The sequence below is a fragment of the Pecten maximus genome, chromosome 15 (genome assembly GCF_902652985.1).
Source record: "Pecten maximus chromosome 15, xPecMax1.1, whole genome shotgun sequence".
Classification (NCBI taxonomy): domain Eukaryota; kingdom Metazoa; phylum Mollusca; class Bivalvia; order Pectinida; family Pectinidae; genus Pecten; species Pecten maximus.
The window spans coordinates 13195076-13210351 of record NC_047029.1 but is presented as its reverse complement, the minus strand read 5'-3'; the positions used below and the strand labels follow the sequence as shown (position 1 = coordinate 13210351).

Below are 15276 nucleotides of genomic sequence, written 5' to 3'. Positions count from 1 at the left end.
ATATCTTTGGGATATGAACATCAGCATTGATCGAGCATGCATGGTATATGGCGTCATTATCGTCGATGTATGTATATCCAACAGATAAAACAGCATCGTCGGGGATACAGTAGTATACAATAAGGTATATCACAGGATAATTTCACAAAGCTTCAAGTATCAAAAGGACGAGATACCGCAGACATCCTAGACTAAGAGCAAGACAATAGAACCGAGAAATTTACATAACAATAGACGGATGACAGTATCTTTACATGACAATACAGATTCTAGATCGGGTCGATATAGAGTATATGGAAATGCGTGTATAAATCGATGTTCGGTTTCATATCACAAATATATCTAATAGTTTAAGACAGAATAATAAATGTACATGAGCTGCGATTGCTCCACACAAAAATATCGTCTGTTTTAATTGATATGACTATATAATGTGTGAAGAAAAGTCGTGTGAGAGTACTATGTTTTACGTCTAACATAACGTGAGAAATGTCTTCTTTTTTATGTTGAAAATCGTTAGGTCAGTATTGAGTTTGGAAACTATTGAGATATTGAGGTATAATAAGTTTGCGGAAAACGACCCTAAATATCGACTTAATAACGATTATGACAGTGAAAACAATACAATGTAAGGTATTTTTCAAATTCATGAATTTACTCTAAGAGTCGGTCCCGTGAAATCTAGACATACCTGTATATGTTTCACGTGAGGGGCGTAGATCCTGTTTTAAAAACCTGATATATCGGTTACATTGTATTTAGGAACTATATGTATAACATTATTTTCTATGTTTTTACATGGAACTTGACCAACATATAAATTGTACTAATAATCAAAATCATAAAACTGTAATACGTAATCTGTATAATATTTCCCAACTTCAACCTTACACCGTTATAAATCTATCCTATATTCCCGATAGTGGCACGAGGCGCCCTGAATTAGTAACCAGAAACCATTTCAATAGCTCCCCACCCTTCTTATTGTGTATTGATAAAACCTTTATGATATAGATACATTTGTATACATTTATATAACATACATTACCAATCAGAGAGATAAAGTCCATAATCTGAGCCTGTTTGTTAATCTTGAATCGAACTATGCGATGTCGTCTTCACATATTTGGAGTCAATGCCTTAACTTAATTTCCATATAATTATAATATTAACTTAAACAACCACATATGTAGTAGTCTATAAAGGTTCCTGGACTGTTGACTGGAACTCTTATAGTTTAATGTACATAGTATACTACACTCCTGGTACTTGAAGTCAATACAAGGTTCAGGGCGTTGATTTGTATGGAAGCACATCATCTCAAGTGTTCTTGTGGTGTCGTCGAGGTGTGTCAATATTAGATTGAACTAGTGTTAAGGAAAGGCAACACTTAAAGGGATATGTTCGTTTCTGTGCTATACAGGAACAAAAATGTACCCATGGACAAAAAATAAATATATTCCAATTTCCTTTCTGTACCCTTGCATAATATGTAGACGACAAAAATAAATAAATGGAAAAAATTAAAATGAATGACATGCAACAAAATGCTTCTAATACGTTCTACGACGGGAATAAATCACAGCATACACAAAAGCTACCAGCAACCTGTCATATTACATGTTTACTGTCTATTAAATTGTATTTTCAGTATGATGCAGTATTTATATAAGCTTTGGCAAACCGGAAGTTTACATGCCTCGATTTTCGTTTCCATGCGTACCTCCACACAGTAGTTTTTTTTATAACCCGGAACAGAGCTATCTATTAAACTGTCATAGTTTTCCCCTAACTTAAGGAATTCTTTATCTCAAAATTTTCCACAGGGAAAGCATTGTTGGATTAAAGGAAAATAATCGTAGATGTGTATATTGTCTAATTAGTGAAATATTCCCTTTATGATGTCAAACTTTCCATATATACTTTTTATTATAAAACCAGCCCAAAGGATTACGTTTTGTTTGTTCTAATTATAGTAATTACATATTTGGCATTTATACCAAATTATACAGCGTTAGTAATCCATAATACATTCACCTGGTGTTAACTTATAACCAACAAGTTGTACCCAGCTGAAGGAACGTGTTCCTTTAATATGAAGACGTATATATGCTAATGTGTTCGTAAAAGGTATACACTTCTATTTACATTTTGTTTTTAGATATTCGATTACGTTAGAAATCGACATCTTATCTTCATTTTTAGAATATTTAAGGAGCCCCTTCAAAACAACCTTGGGTCATGATATAGCGTTATGGCCACAAGTCCTACATAAACGTGTTTGGTTTATTGCTTAACGTCCTATTGACAGCCAGGGCCAATTAAGGACGTGCCAGGTTTTGGTGGTGGAGGAAAAGCTCGAGTACCCGGAGAAAAACCACCGGCCTACGGTCAGTACCTGGCAACTGCCCCACGTAGGTTTCGAACTCGCAACCCAGAGGTGTCGGGACACATTAACCACTCGGCCACCGCGGCCCCTAAACATGTATTACAAATGAATCATGCATATGTTTAGTTATATAGCTTGACATTGTAAATCTAACAGAAATCACTTACATACTTTGGTTGATTATTAAGTAAACAAAAGATCCAAAATTACAAAATGAAGTTCACATTACAAGATATAAAAGGTAATCTTTAACAAGCTTCTTATCATTTATATTTAACGAGAAGTTTGATTTATTTTGTTTACTTTTTTTGCATCAAATATGCTATTACACTTGTACATTATATCATATTTCGTTTTGCTAACAGTGTCTTCTTTTTATTTATCGCAGTCACGATCTCTCTTCAGGTTTAGAAAGATGACCTGAATCTCGTGGTATCTCGTAAGAAGTGATTATAATGTTTTCAACTCAGACATTTAATAGGGGATATTGAAGAACTCAGATAAAAATAAGTATTATCAAGATATGTTATCTGCAGTTTAAATAAGGGATGTAAATGTTCTATAAACAAAACAGTAAAGGTATATAAACTGTACCAATAGTATCACTATACAAACCGTATTGATAGACGGACTACCCATAACATCACGAACTACCCATAACATCACGGACTACCCATAACATCACGGACTACTCGTAACATCACGGACTACCCATAACATCATGGACTACCCAAAACATCACGGACTACCCATAACATCATGGACTACCTATTGTGTCACGGACTACCCATAACATCATGGACTACCCATAACATCACGGACTACCCATAACATCACGGACTACCCATAACATCACGGACTACCCATAACATCACGGACTACTAATAACATCATGGACTACCCATAACATCATGGACTACCCATAACATCACGGACTACCCATAACATCACGGACTACCCATAACATCACGGACTACCCATAACATCACGGACTACCCATAACATCACGGACTACTCGTAACATCACGGACTACCCATAACGTCACGGACTACCCATAACGTCATGGACTACCAATAACATCACCGACTACTCGTAACATCACGGACTACCCATAACATCACCGACTACTCGTAACATCACGGACTACCCATAACATCATGGACTACCCATAGCGTCACGACTACCCATAACGACATGGACTATCACTTGCGTCACGAACTACCCATAACGACATGGACTACCCATAGCATCACGAACTACCCATAACGTCATGGACTACCCATAACGTCACGACTACCCATAACGACATGGACTACACATAGCGTCACGAACTACCCATAACGTCATGGACTACCCATAACGTCACGAACTACCCATAACGACATGGACTACACATAGCGTCACGAACTACCCATAACGTCATGGACTACCCATAACGTCACGACTACCCATAACGACATGGACTACCCATAGCATCACGAACTACCCATAACGTCATGGACTACCCATAACGACATGGACTACACATAGCGTCACGAACTACCCATAACGCCATGGACTACCCATAGCATCACGAACTACCCATAACGTCACGAACTACCCATAACGACATGGACTACACATAGCGTCACGAACTACCCATAACGACATGGACTACACATAGCATCACGACTACCCATAGCGCCATAGACTACCCATAGCGTCATGGACTACCTATAACGACATGGACTACATAGCATCAAGACTACCCATAACGTCACGAACTACCCATAACGTCATGGACTACCCATAGCATCACGACTACCCATAACGACATGGACTACCCATAGCGTCATGGACTACCCATAACGTCATGGACTACCCATAACGTCATGGACTACATAGCATCACGACTACCCATAACGTCACGAACTACCCATAACGACATGGACTACCCATAGCATCACGACTACCCATAGCGCCATAGACTACCCATAGCGTCATGGACTACCCATAGCGTCATGGACTACCCATAACGTCATGGACTACACATAGCGTCACGACTACCCATAACGACATGGACTACACATAGCATCACGACTACCCATAGCGTCATAGACTACCCATAGCGTCATGGACTACCCATAACGTCATGGACTACACATAGCGTCATGGACTACCCATAGCGTCATGGACTACCCATAGCATCACGACTACACATAGCATCACGACTACCCATAGCGTCATGGACTACACATAGCGTCATGGACTACCTATTGCGTCACGGACTACCCAGAACGTCACAGACTACCCATAACGTCATGGACTACCTATTGCGTCACGGACTACCAACAGCGTCAGGACTACCCATAGTGTCATGGACTACCTATTGCACTATGGAGTCGCAAAAATAGTCTAAGACTCAGATGTTGTGAGAAACATGTATAGAAACCTTAGTATGTGGTAAAGAGGACCTTATACTTTCTATGAGGCACTATGAGACTTTTGAGACTCCTCGCTTTTATCGCAGATTGCCAGATTCCGACTTGATGAAGATGTCTTATAGTGGACTTCTCTTAACACATATAATCGTACTAACGTTAATCCAAAATTATGACAGTTTTAAGGATGATCGTTTTACCAACACTCTGGTAATGACGAAAATGCATATGTAATTACATATGTATAGCGATATGAACAGCACGAAGAAAATTGATTAAGCAGTTTTAATACCTACAGGAAAGACGATACGTATAATCACTTACTAGATAGCTTTCATTGGTGACAGTTTTACGTCAGAGCTGGTGTACCTACCCTGTGTTATCCGACACAATACCTTCAAACATAACGTAAGTCACCGTTACAGGAATATACTCAATTGTGGTCTTTTATGTATACATTTTAATTATCTATGAATTATTCCATTACAATGTATAGAGAATACAAAATGTGCTGTGAATGGATTGAGAGTTAGCTACATCAGAGCCAAAATGAACTAAACTGCATCAAACAGCTGTTTGGCCTTCTAGGACCTTTCAGTGATGTTAAGGACATCATACAGCTGTTTCAGCCTTCTTGAACTCGTCAGCAATGGTAGGGACTTCAAACAGCTGTTTTGTCCTTCTAGGACTTGTCAGTGTATGAAGGACATCATACAGCTATTTCGCCCTTCTATGACTCGCCAGTGATGTTTAGGACACCATACAGCTGTTTCGTCCTTCTATGACTCGCCAGTGATGTTAGGGACATCATACAGCTGTCTCATCCCTCTAGGACTCTTCAGTGATGTTAAATGACTAAAGTGTTGAAACCTTGGGGGCGGCGTAAATGGGGCGAAAGAAATGTCAAATGTTGACGGGACGATACAATAGCCCCATAATTCGATATTTTTTACATGAAAATGAACAGTCATTAAGTACATATAAACTATAGCACCGTTTGCCCATCAATAAAACGAGGAGTGAAAATGTTACAACCGAGACAATGAAAGTCCACGATGTTGATAGTAAAGGCCGCCATGTCTGCCAAACAATTTAGCAGTACACTAATACTTTTTGTCGTGCCGTATATACAATGTCATGATTGGAACCTGTAAAGGGAAGGGTTTGTCGTATATAATGATGGTTGTCGGATAAATGAATGCCAAATAGGTTTTTTTCATCACTTTTTTTAGGTTAAAATATCATTCAATTATCTGAAAATGAAACTAAAAATTGAAAAAGATGTAAAACGTTTTTTCTTTAAACATTTATAGTAGACATTTAAAATGTTGATACTGATTAGGCAGTACATGTACAACAACAACAACAGAAAAACAAACAAACAAAAAACAAAAACAAAAGAAATGCATCATCCCATATAACAAAATGATTATGAATCAATTTCTAAGTAAAACATTGAAATTATTAACAATATCATAGATAAGAGACGAGCAATACAAGGTTATAAAGACAATATAAAATATGTAACAGTTTACGGACAAATCATCTTACCTAATTTTTTTTTTTTTATCAAAATCCGTTCTATAAAACTGTAATATAGAAGGATTCGCGGTCGGGATCTGTAGTGGTTTTTTATATTGAACGTTGATCACCAGTTTAATGGAAATAGAGACATGCTCCTCAATATTTGTCCTTGTTTGTTATGTTTACTTCCTCATTTCTGTCCCATCTCACGAGGACGGACATTATTTACCTGTGTTATGATTAGGTTACTGGACAGCGTACGACCACAGATTCACATTATCTTCTGAGAAACTATCTATATAGCTTCTCACTCAAGGTTATCTTGGACATATTTCATCCAGGTAGCTTTATAGTCACAAATCAACGACAGTCTTAATCCAAGATCAATATCCTTGCTTACTCTTTCCAGAAAGATCACGTTTATCCCTGGACCAATATTAAACCCACCTTAACCTTAAGGATGATTCAGAAAGAGTTATCACAATACGAGCGTTTTCCTATCCGTCCTCAAGTTACGATACTCTTGCCCGCTGAAATTAACATATATCCATTTATGAAGAGATAATTTGAGCATATGTCGCACCCAGGAATAAATCCTCAACTCCAATCACTGGATATTATGATATTAGTTTACTTCACAGAATTCCTCACGATCATTGCATTGTTTATATCGATCATTGTTTTGTACTGCATGTAGTCTGGATGATTTACGCTGCTGTTTCCATGGCGTAGTGGTATAGGTTCGGACGCGAGTTAAGTGTGCTGTAGCTACCCAGGGTGTAGAGTATAGTCTAATAACTATTAAGTGTACAATTTACGGCTACATAAAACAAGATAGACGGGTTTAATATCCAGAGGCTATAAACGTCCAATTGGTCTTTTTAAAAGTTATTGAGTACAATTTAATGTTAAACTGACAAACATTTGATACCATTTTAAACATCACCCCTAACCCGGGCCATTGAGTAATCATTCTAACCGAGTTAAGTATTTAATTCCCTCGAACTCTGGTCAAACATATCTCTATACGTAACACGCTAATCATAAGATGTGTATCAAGTTTCTCGTTATTCTCGGCTCGCATTTCTTATAATAAAAAAATATAACTCCTTATTATTCATTACAAGTCTTTGGTCTGCTAATCACAAGGTAAGTCGATATATTGGTAGTAGATGTAATATCGTAACCTATTTTTTTCCGTCATGCCATTATGAACGTCAAATTCTACTAAGGCTTTAAATAAGCGACTTAAGAAAACGTATAGAAGTCAGTCTACCGTGAAATACTAAATATACTATAATCTACCCAGCACCATCATCTCATTATTTGTAGATATTATTTCTTTGCATATGATTATTTTTCCATTAATATTCTTACATATCAATATTTGTATAATTTATTGTATTGTATACATGTAGATGTTATATGTACTGATGAGCTGTAAAGCTTAGAGTCAATAAAATGAATTGAATTGAATAATGTAAAAGTGTTGTCAAGACATCAAAGGTTTTATGAAGGAAACACAATGAACAGAACTTTTTAAAATGTTGATTTAAGTTATAAAAACAATAAGATGCTACATATTACAGCTAGGTCGTCCTTCTAACACTCGTCTGTTCCGTCCTTCTAGAACTCGTAATGTTAGGGACACCATTCTGAGGTTTCGTCCTTCTAGCAATCGTCATCAATGTTAGTACTACATGTTGTATCGAATCACAAATAAAATAGAATTTAAACTAATGTTAGAGACATCATACAGCTGTTTTGTCATTCTAGGACTCGTCAGGGATGCTAGGAACATCAGACAACTTCCCTGTCTTCTAGGACTCGTAAGTAATACTAGGGACATCATACAGCTGTTTCGTCTCGTCCTTATAGGACTCGTCAGTCATAGTAGGGACATCATACAGCTGTTTCGTCTCGTCCTTATAGGACTCGTCAGTCATAGTAGGGACATCATACAGCTGTTTCGTCCTTCTAGGACTCGTCAGTCATAGTAGGGACATCATACAGCTGTTTCGTCCTTCTAGGACTCGACAGAGAACAGCTGTTCCGTCCTTTTAACAATCGCCCCTGATATTAGGGACATACTACAGCTGTGTCGTTCTTCTAGCACTCATCTTTGACGCTAGGGACATAATACAGCTGTTTTGTACTTCTAGGACTTATCAGTGAAGTTAGGTACATCATTCAGTTTTTTCGTCCTTCTAGCACTCGTCAATAGTTAGGTACATGATAAATGTTTTTCGTTCTTCTAGCACTCGTCAATGATGCTAGAGAATCACACAGCTAGTGTCTACTTCTATCGATCGTCAGTGATGCTAGGGAATGGGTGAAACTTATCAACGTATGTTTATTTCTCTTGGCGGTCCTGATTGAAACGCACAAGCGGTTTTTCTGAGACATATAAGTAAATGATATTGATGTATATGTACTTGATTTCAAGTTTCTATCGACATGGTCAATAAAGGTTTTGTTATATTAAAAGATACACATCGTCAGTATACTTATTGGTGAAATTGAAGGACTGTTCAATGTCTGTGTTACCTGTTCTGATAAACTCTTCAATAAAATCAGCTCCGTGTGAAAATAAAACGAACCGGCCAAGAGAGGAGTACATATTGTTCCCAGGGAAATGTTGGAAGATCTGGTCACAAAACTCAATAAACATGTTACCGACCAAACATTCATTTCATCTTTGGGCCCTATAGTCGTATGTTCACATCACGTGTAACGACGCTTGCCTCTCTTGGAAAAGAAAAGCACTCGTTGGCAGGCGTTCCTTAAGTTTGTAATGGGGAATGGAAGTGTAACAAATAAAAAAATTAAACATTTTGATAGAAAAAATGTCTTTATGAGCGAATGTTCAAGATTAATCAAAAGCTTTTTGGAGTTTTTCAAAAACCACATGCCATTTATTTTACTTCTAGGGTAAAATTATCCCAATGGGATTGCAGCTTTAATTTAATTGTACACTGTACGAGGAATGGAAATGAGAAGAGGAGTTATACATCAGAAAATGTATTTTTAGACTATTTCAATATACATGTACATTGTCAAGCGGATTTAAGAATGCATTTTTTATACGTAATCTCACATTTAGTAGTTTTAAAGTCCATAAGTTCCAGTTGATTAACTTTATATTTTGAGCAGCTAAAGTACAGTTTACCCGTAATCTGCTAATCCGCGGGATTATTGCATCAAAATATTTAAAGCTACAAGTTTGTTAATTTGATTTTTTTTTTTAAATGCAACTCAATTTCAATCAAATTGTTTAATTAATTTATCAACTACATGTACTTCAAAATAAAAAAAAAGTGTTTTTTGGACATATCTTTGGGATTAAAAGTGAAATCGTTAGGTATGATTCAATGTCAATTTGTGAATTTTAGTATTTCAATTTAAATACAGTATGACATAAAAACGTAACTCAATTTTAATCAAATTGTTTGATTTATTTATTAAATACATGTACTTCAAAATAAAAAAAAAGTGTTTCTTGGACATATCTTTGGGATTTAAAGTGAAATCGCTAGGTATGATTGAATGTCAGTTTGTGAATTTTTAGTATTTCAATTTAAATACAGTATGATTTTTTTCATTATTTTAAAGTAAACAATGACATTTGCGTCATGATAAGTGTTATACCTACATACATAAACGTATGATTATGTACCTAATGATATCACACCTGAGCTAATTAACGACCTACACCTTTCGGATTAGATACAAGTTATATACACTTACCACTGAACAAACATCCGCAGTACAATCCATGACGTCATCGTACATCCAATAAAAAAAAACCCACTTTAAAACCTTCGTTTTACAGAATCAACACCATAGGCTAAACTGTCCCCAACAGGCTCTCTAACGATAGAGTCCACGAAACCTGAGTAGAAGGCTGAACTCTGCCAACACTCAGATCTGATTTTACCAGCGTGTCAAGAAAATATTGAAAAAATAAATCAACACTTCGATCAGACTAATGATGTCCAATAAGCGTATAATACACCCGTGTGTTTGTATTGTAAAACCTTTTCACCGAACGCTATTGTGGTCAACTCCGGCCGCTCGGACAATGCACTTATGAGTTATGATTGTGTAGTGTGCGGTCAGTGTATGGTCAGTGTGTGGCCGGTGTGTATTCTGTACATGTCCCAATGTTTATCATCCATTTACTTATATACACAAAACGTTCAAACATTTCTTTCGTGTGCTTTTGAAAATCAAATTTCCGACTGACAACTCAGCATACTTCATATCATTTGTATAACTATCACATCTGCCCGTATTAGAATTAAATATCCGCTTATGATTTTTTTTAAACCCTGTATTTCAAATATAGTCCATTAGATTGTAATGATGTTTGATCAGTATAAAAATCGTAGATATTTCAGTTATATATTAGTAAATAGACACGTAATCTATGATACTGTATCTTATTGTTTTAACAATAATAGCATTGAGATAAAAAAAAAAAAATCCTTACACTAGCATAAAACATAATTACAGGTCAATGTCATAAATACAATGTTAAACGATATAGATATATAATATATATAAAACATCAAAAACAATTAAATAACAAACATGAATGAATGAATGAATGAATGAATGAATGAATGAATGAATGAATGAATAAATAAATACCCTAGCTAATAGAACATTTAAACACCAATATATCTTCTATAGATGTTGTAAAACGTGTCATACCTGTACATATGACTCATCTATATTGGTATAATTTGAAAAACAATTAACTTGACAAGATCTAATGTATTCCAAGGCAAAAATGTACAAAAGAAAAGAATGGAAAAGAAATGAATATCAAAATATGGTTGTTTAGATTTGTTTTAATATATCGTGTCCTTTTTAGCTTCATACAATAAATGCTGTATAACATGGGGAAAGCTTACATCTGAAGCGTATGGAACTAGGGCCACCGCTATTACATGTGTATACTAAATAATTACGACATATGCGTGTTATGTTCATTGTTTTGTTGTTATACATGTATTTATACTGATGGACTGTAAGGCCTAAAGTTAAATAAAAATTGAAATTGAAAACTATACAAATATTGACACCTACATGTATACACACGTTCAATATAGATCGGTAAGTGTCGTCAATGAAGCAGAGGACTCTTACTATTCCGAAACACCTGGTCTTTCCATTTGTATTGGTATCCACACAAATCTGGATTTTGTTTATATTTGCCCTCATTATGGACAATCGTTGAGGGATTACTTTCTAGTGAACTTTACATTGAGATTCTTTACATTTTTAAAACAAAAACCTCTGTGTTTTTTTTATCTCGGCAATAGGTTGTTCATTTGATCTCGATTGCTGACATTTAACTTTTCTCAATGTGTTTAAATGGCAGAAAATCTTCTGTGTGGGGTTTCCTTGACAAGAACATGCAAAAACAATACAGAATGCCGGCGTTATATAACAAAATCGTAACTCTATTTCAAAATAGAAAGCAAGGATGCAATATAAACAAAATTAAGATTTGCCTGGATACTTTTGAAAAAAGAAAAGACCAGGTTTGTGATAAACATATTTTACTTTAATTTCCACTTCATTCCAAATTCCTCAAACTCTTAAAGATTTTGTTTTATCTCATGCGAAGCAGAAACGCTGACAAAGGTTTATTAGAAACATACATATTGTTTTCAATGGAAATGTTTGGAAGCAATGTACATATTCTAATATTTTTTAAAGTATATATTTAAACCTAGGCTTGTTTGTATAAACTTAGCCGGAAATGAAACCTTGCGGTCAGACTGGACGTTTGAATAATGTCCACCATATGAGCAAATGACCCCGTCAAAAGGGTAAATTAGATCGCTTAGTCAGCTATCAGTGTTCAAATAAAGTCCCCTTAAAACAGCAGGAAATTGGCTCCAGGGGCAGTATGTTTTGACAAGTATTAAAGTAAAGAGTGATATATTTATTCTCGAGTGTCGAAGGTGTTGACATAAATACGCAATTGTGGAACTAATGTTCGATCACTTGTGATAAGAGGAAAGCATTCACCCATTTCCAGTGGTATCAGCTGCTAGAATTTACAAGAAAATCCAATAAAATAGCTTTCTAGTTCGAACACTGCTTTAATTCCTGAGACAGAAGGATTTTAGTCGAGACTGTAGAACTTCGAGATGTCGGGGGTTCGAGATAACACAGTAAAATAGTATAATACATCCGATAATCAGTTGTACGGGTCAAATCGGTGGGAAGATATGATTTTCTAGACGGCCTTTAACTTAGAAACCAATTCAACATGCCTCATTTTTTTAATGAAATATCCTACATTTGCGATATATTGAGTATGAGAAAATGAAAAAATACAAATATCTAATTACACATTAGACTATATTGTCATTATGATATGATGTTGTGTTTTATCATGTCTATGCTGTTATGTAACGTCAACCTATATTATATAGGTGTCAGATTTATATAAGTGTCTTGACACTTGTTTCTGATTCCTTTTTGTATCATTTATGTGTTGTATATATATTGCAAATGGAAATTGACAAATAAAATACAGTTTAAGCTTAAACTACCTTTGTACAATTTAGAAAAGTGAGCCCGTTGTCGGTATACTATGGCTGTTTGTTTAGGTATTGACATTTCAGTATGACAGCACTATAAATTATCTGTCGACGTCGTTTTCATAAGATAAGGCCTTACCTGATAAGAAGACGTAAAACTCCCAAAAATATATAGAAAACATTTCCTTGGAAAATATAGATAAGGATAAAAATGTCGGCTACAATGTTATATTATTCATTTTCTTATTTACCATTGTAAAACAATCTTCTGATTAGGTCATTAAAATGATGCCTTAAAACATGTATGAAAGTTTGTTCTCAAATTCAAATTCATTTAATTTCGCTTTTCACGTGATATTGAACAGAGAAAATATATTTACAATATAATACATGCAATTATTTTAGTGTTAGCAGTCGATAAACAGCATTACATTTACATTTGTATCAAGGGGAACACATGCTGCAATTATTCTTATAGTACACATTTGCATAAGTGTTTTGATATTAGTTGTATTGATCAGTTCATTAAACTTGACAATATTTGGTCTTGACTAATAGTATTTGTCTATATATAAAATTCTATGAGCAGAGAATGTTGTACATTTAAGTAAATAATGAAATTCATCACGAATTTGTTGACTATTACAATTCGGACATTTTCTTTCTATATACACTCAGTCTGGTGCCAACTGCTAGTTTCAACAATGAATTTATCCAGCATACAATTAGTACATATCTATGGCGTGAAACAGTATACGGAATTGAAAGGGAATCGGATTTCAGTGGACAGTGGTCATTTTCAATGTACCATAACGTGATTTATTATCCATCTACCACTTCACACGGGTTTTTGACATCTGTGAATTAAAGCTATAAACACGTTTCGCCCTTTCAACACTTCGCCCCTTTAAAATGTTGTGACGGCCAATGTAGACTTTAAAATATCTTGATCGATAACGTTTTTATCTCGGTTTATATAGGGTTGGTACGAACTGAGTATCGTCCGTCAGAAAACAAGTGGCATCTCTACCGACTACACGATCTAAATTTTAACTGATAATCCCACTTTCAAATATATCAACGTTTATTTTGACGGGAAGTTTAAATTTTGGATTAAATTTAATGCTGGTTGTATAAAATGTATGAAGTATTGATTTTTTCTGTGTATTTTTTCCCTGTCAATAAGTAGGGTATAGTTTTCAGCGATAGCATATCCAGGTAATTAGTAAGATGATAAAGGGTTTGATTATACTTAATCCCAACAATGTTATAAAAAGACATAGGAGGTTCCCTAGTTGCTAAGATAAAATGATTATTGAACCTTTAAATCTGTATTTAAGCCATTGCCTGCACCGACCTCCTTTGCCTTACAGTGTGTGTGACCAGGTGAACACTGTAAATCTTATACCTCGTGTAGATGTCCTCATTAAATCTAAAAAGAACACCCGCATTAAAATAAAACCGTAACTATAACAAAAAATCGATCAAACAGGGAGAATACGGACACAATATAGATTTGCATGGGGACTCTTAAAACAATACAAGGAGAATGTGATTAATGGAATTTTAGAGATATCTTTTACATAGTATACTGTGCTTGTTCTATGTCTCATCGTGGTATCACTAATATATGTACAGCACTTCTATAGAAGTAGACGTTTTCCTGTGCATATGTACCATATTTCTATAGAAGTAGATGTTTTCATGTGTGTTATCAAAAATATATGTACAGCACTTCTATAAAAGTAGACGTTTTCATGTGTGGTATCAATAATATATGTACAGCACTTCTATGGAAGTAGATGTTTTTCTGTGTGGTATCACTGATATATGTATACTGCACTTCTATAGAAGTAGATGTTTTCCGTGTGATATCACTAATTTATGTGCAGCACTTCTATAGAAATAGATGTTTTCATGTCTGGTATCACTGATATATGTACAGCACTTCTATAGCAGTAGACTTTTCCTCTTTGGTACCAGTAACTGATGTACAGTTCTTCTATAGAAGTAGATGTTTTCCGTGTGGTATCACTAATTTATGTGCAGCACTTCTATAGATGTAGATGTTTTCCTGTGTAGTATCACTAATTGATGCTCAGCACTTCTATAGAAGTAGACGTTTTCTGTTGGGTATCACTAACATATATACGTCACTTCAATAGAAGTAGACGTTTTTCCTGTGTGGTGGCACTAATTTATGTACAGCACTTCTATAGAAGTATTTTTTTCCTGTTTAGTATAATTGATTTATGTACAGCGATTCTATAGAAGTGGATGTTTCCTACGTGTATTTGAGCAATCAAAGAATATATGCTCTGGTTTATGGTTAGTTAATAGATCAATTGTATCACTTTAATATAGTCCTTCAATACTGGT

At 35.2% G+C, this 15276-nt stretch overlaps 1 protein-coding gene across 8 annotated transcripts in view; it reads right to left on the bottom strand.

Annotated features, from left to right (window-relative positions):
- The window catches only part of LOC117343975, a 49598-nt gene that overhangs the window by 30508 nt on the left and 3814 nt on the right, over positions 1-15276 (bottom strand). For 4 of the 8 annotated variants that reach the window (XM_033906550.1, XM_033906556.1, XM_033906557.1 and 1 more), the window contains exon 1: positions 10082-10431. The exons of 2 other annotated variants lie outside the window; for them this stretch is intronic. The gene's annotated coding sequence lies outside the window, so the exon portion shown is untranslated. Of the gene's footprint in view, positions 1-10081; positions 10434-15276 lie in introns of those variants that run through there. 2 more of the 8 variants (XM_033906558.1, XM_033906555.1) reach the window with 2 other exon arrangements.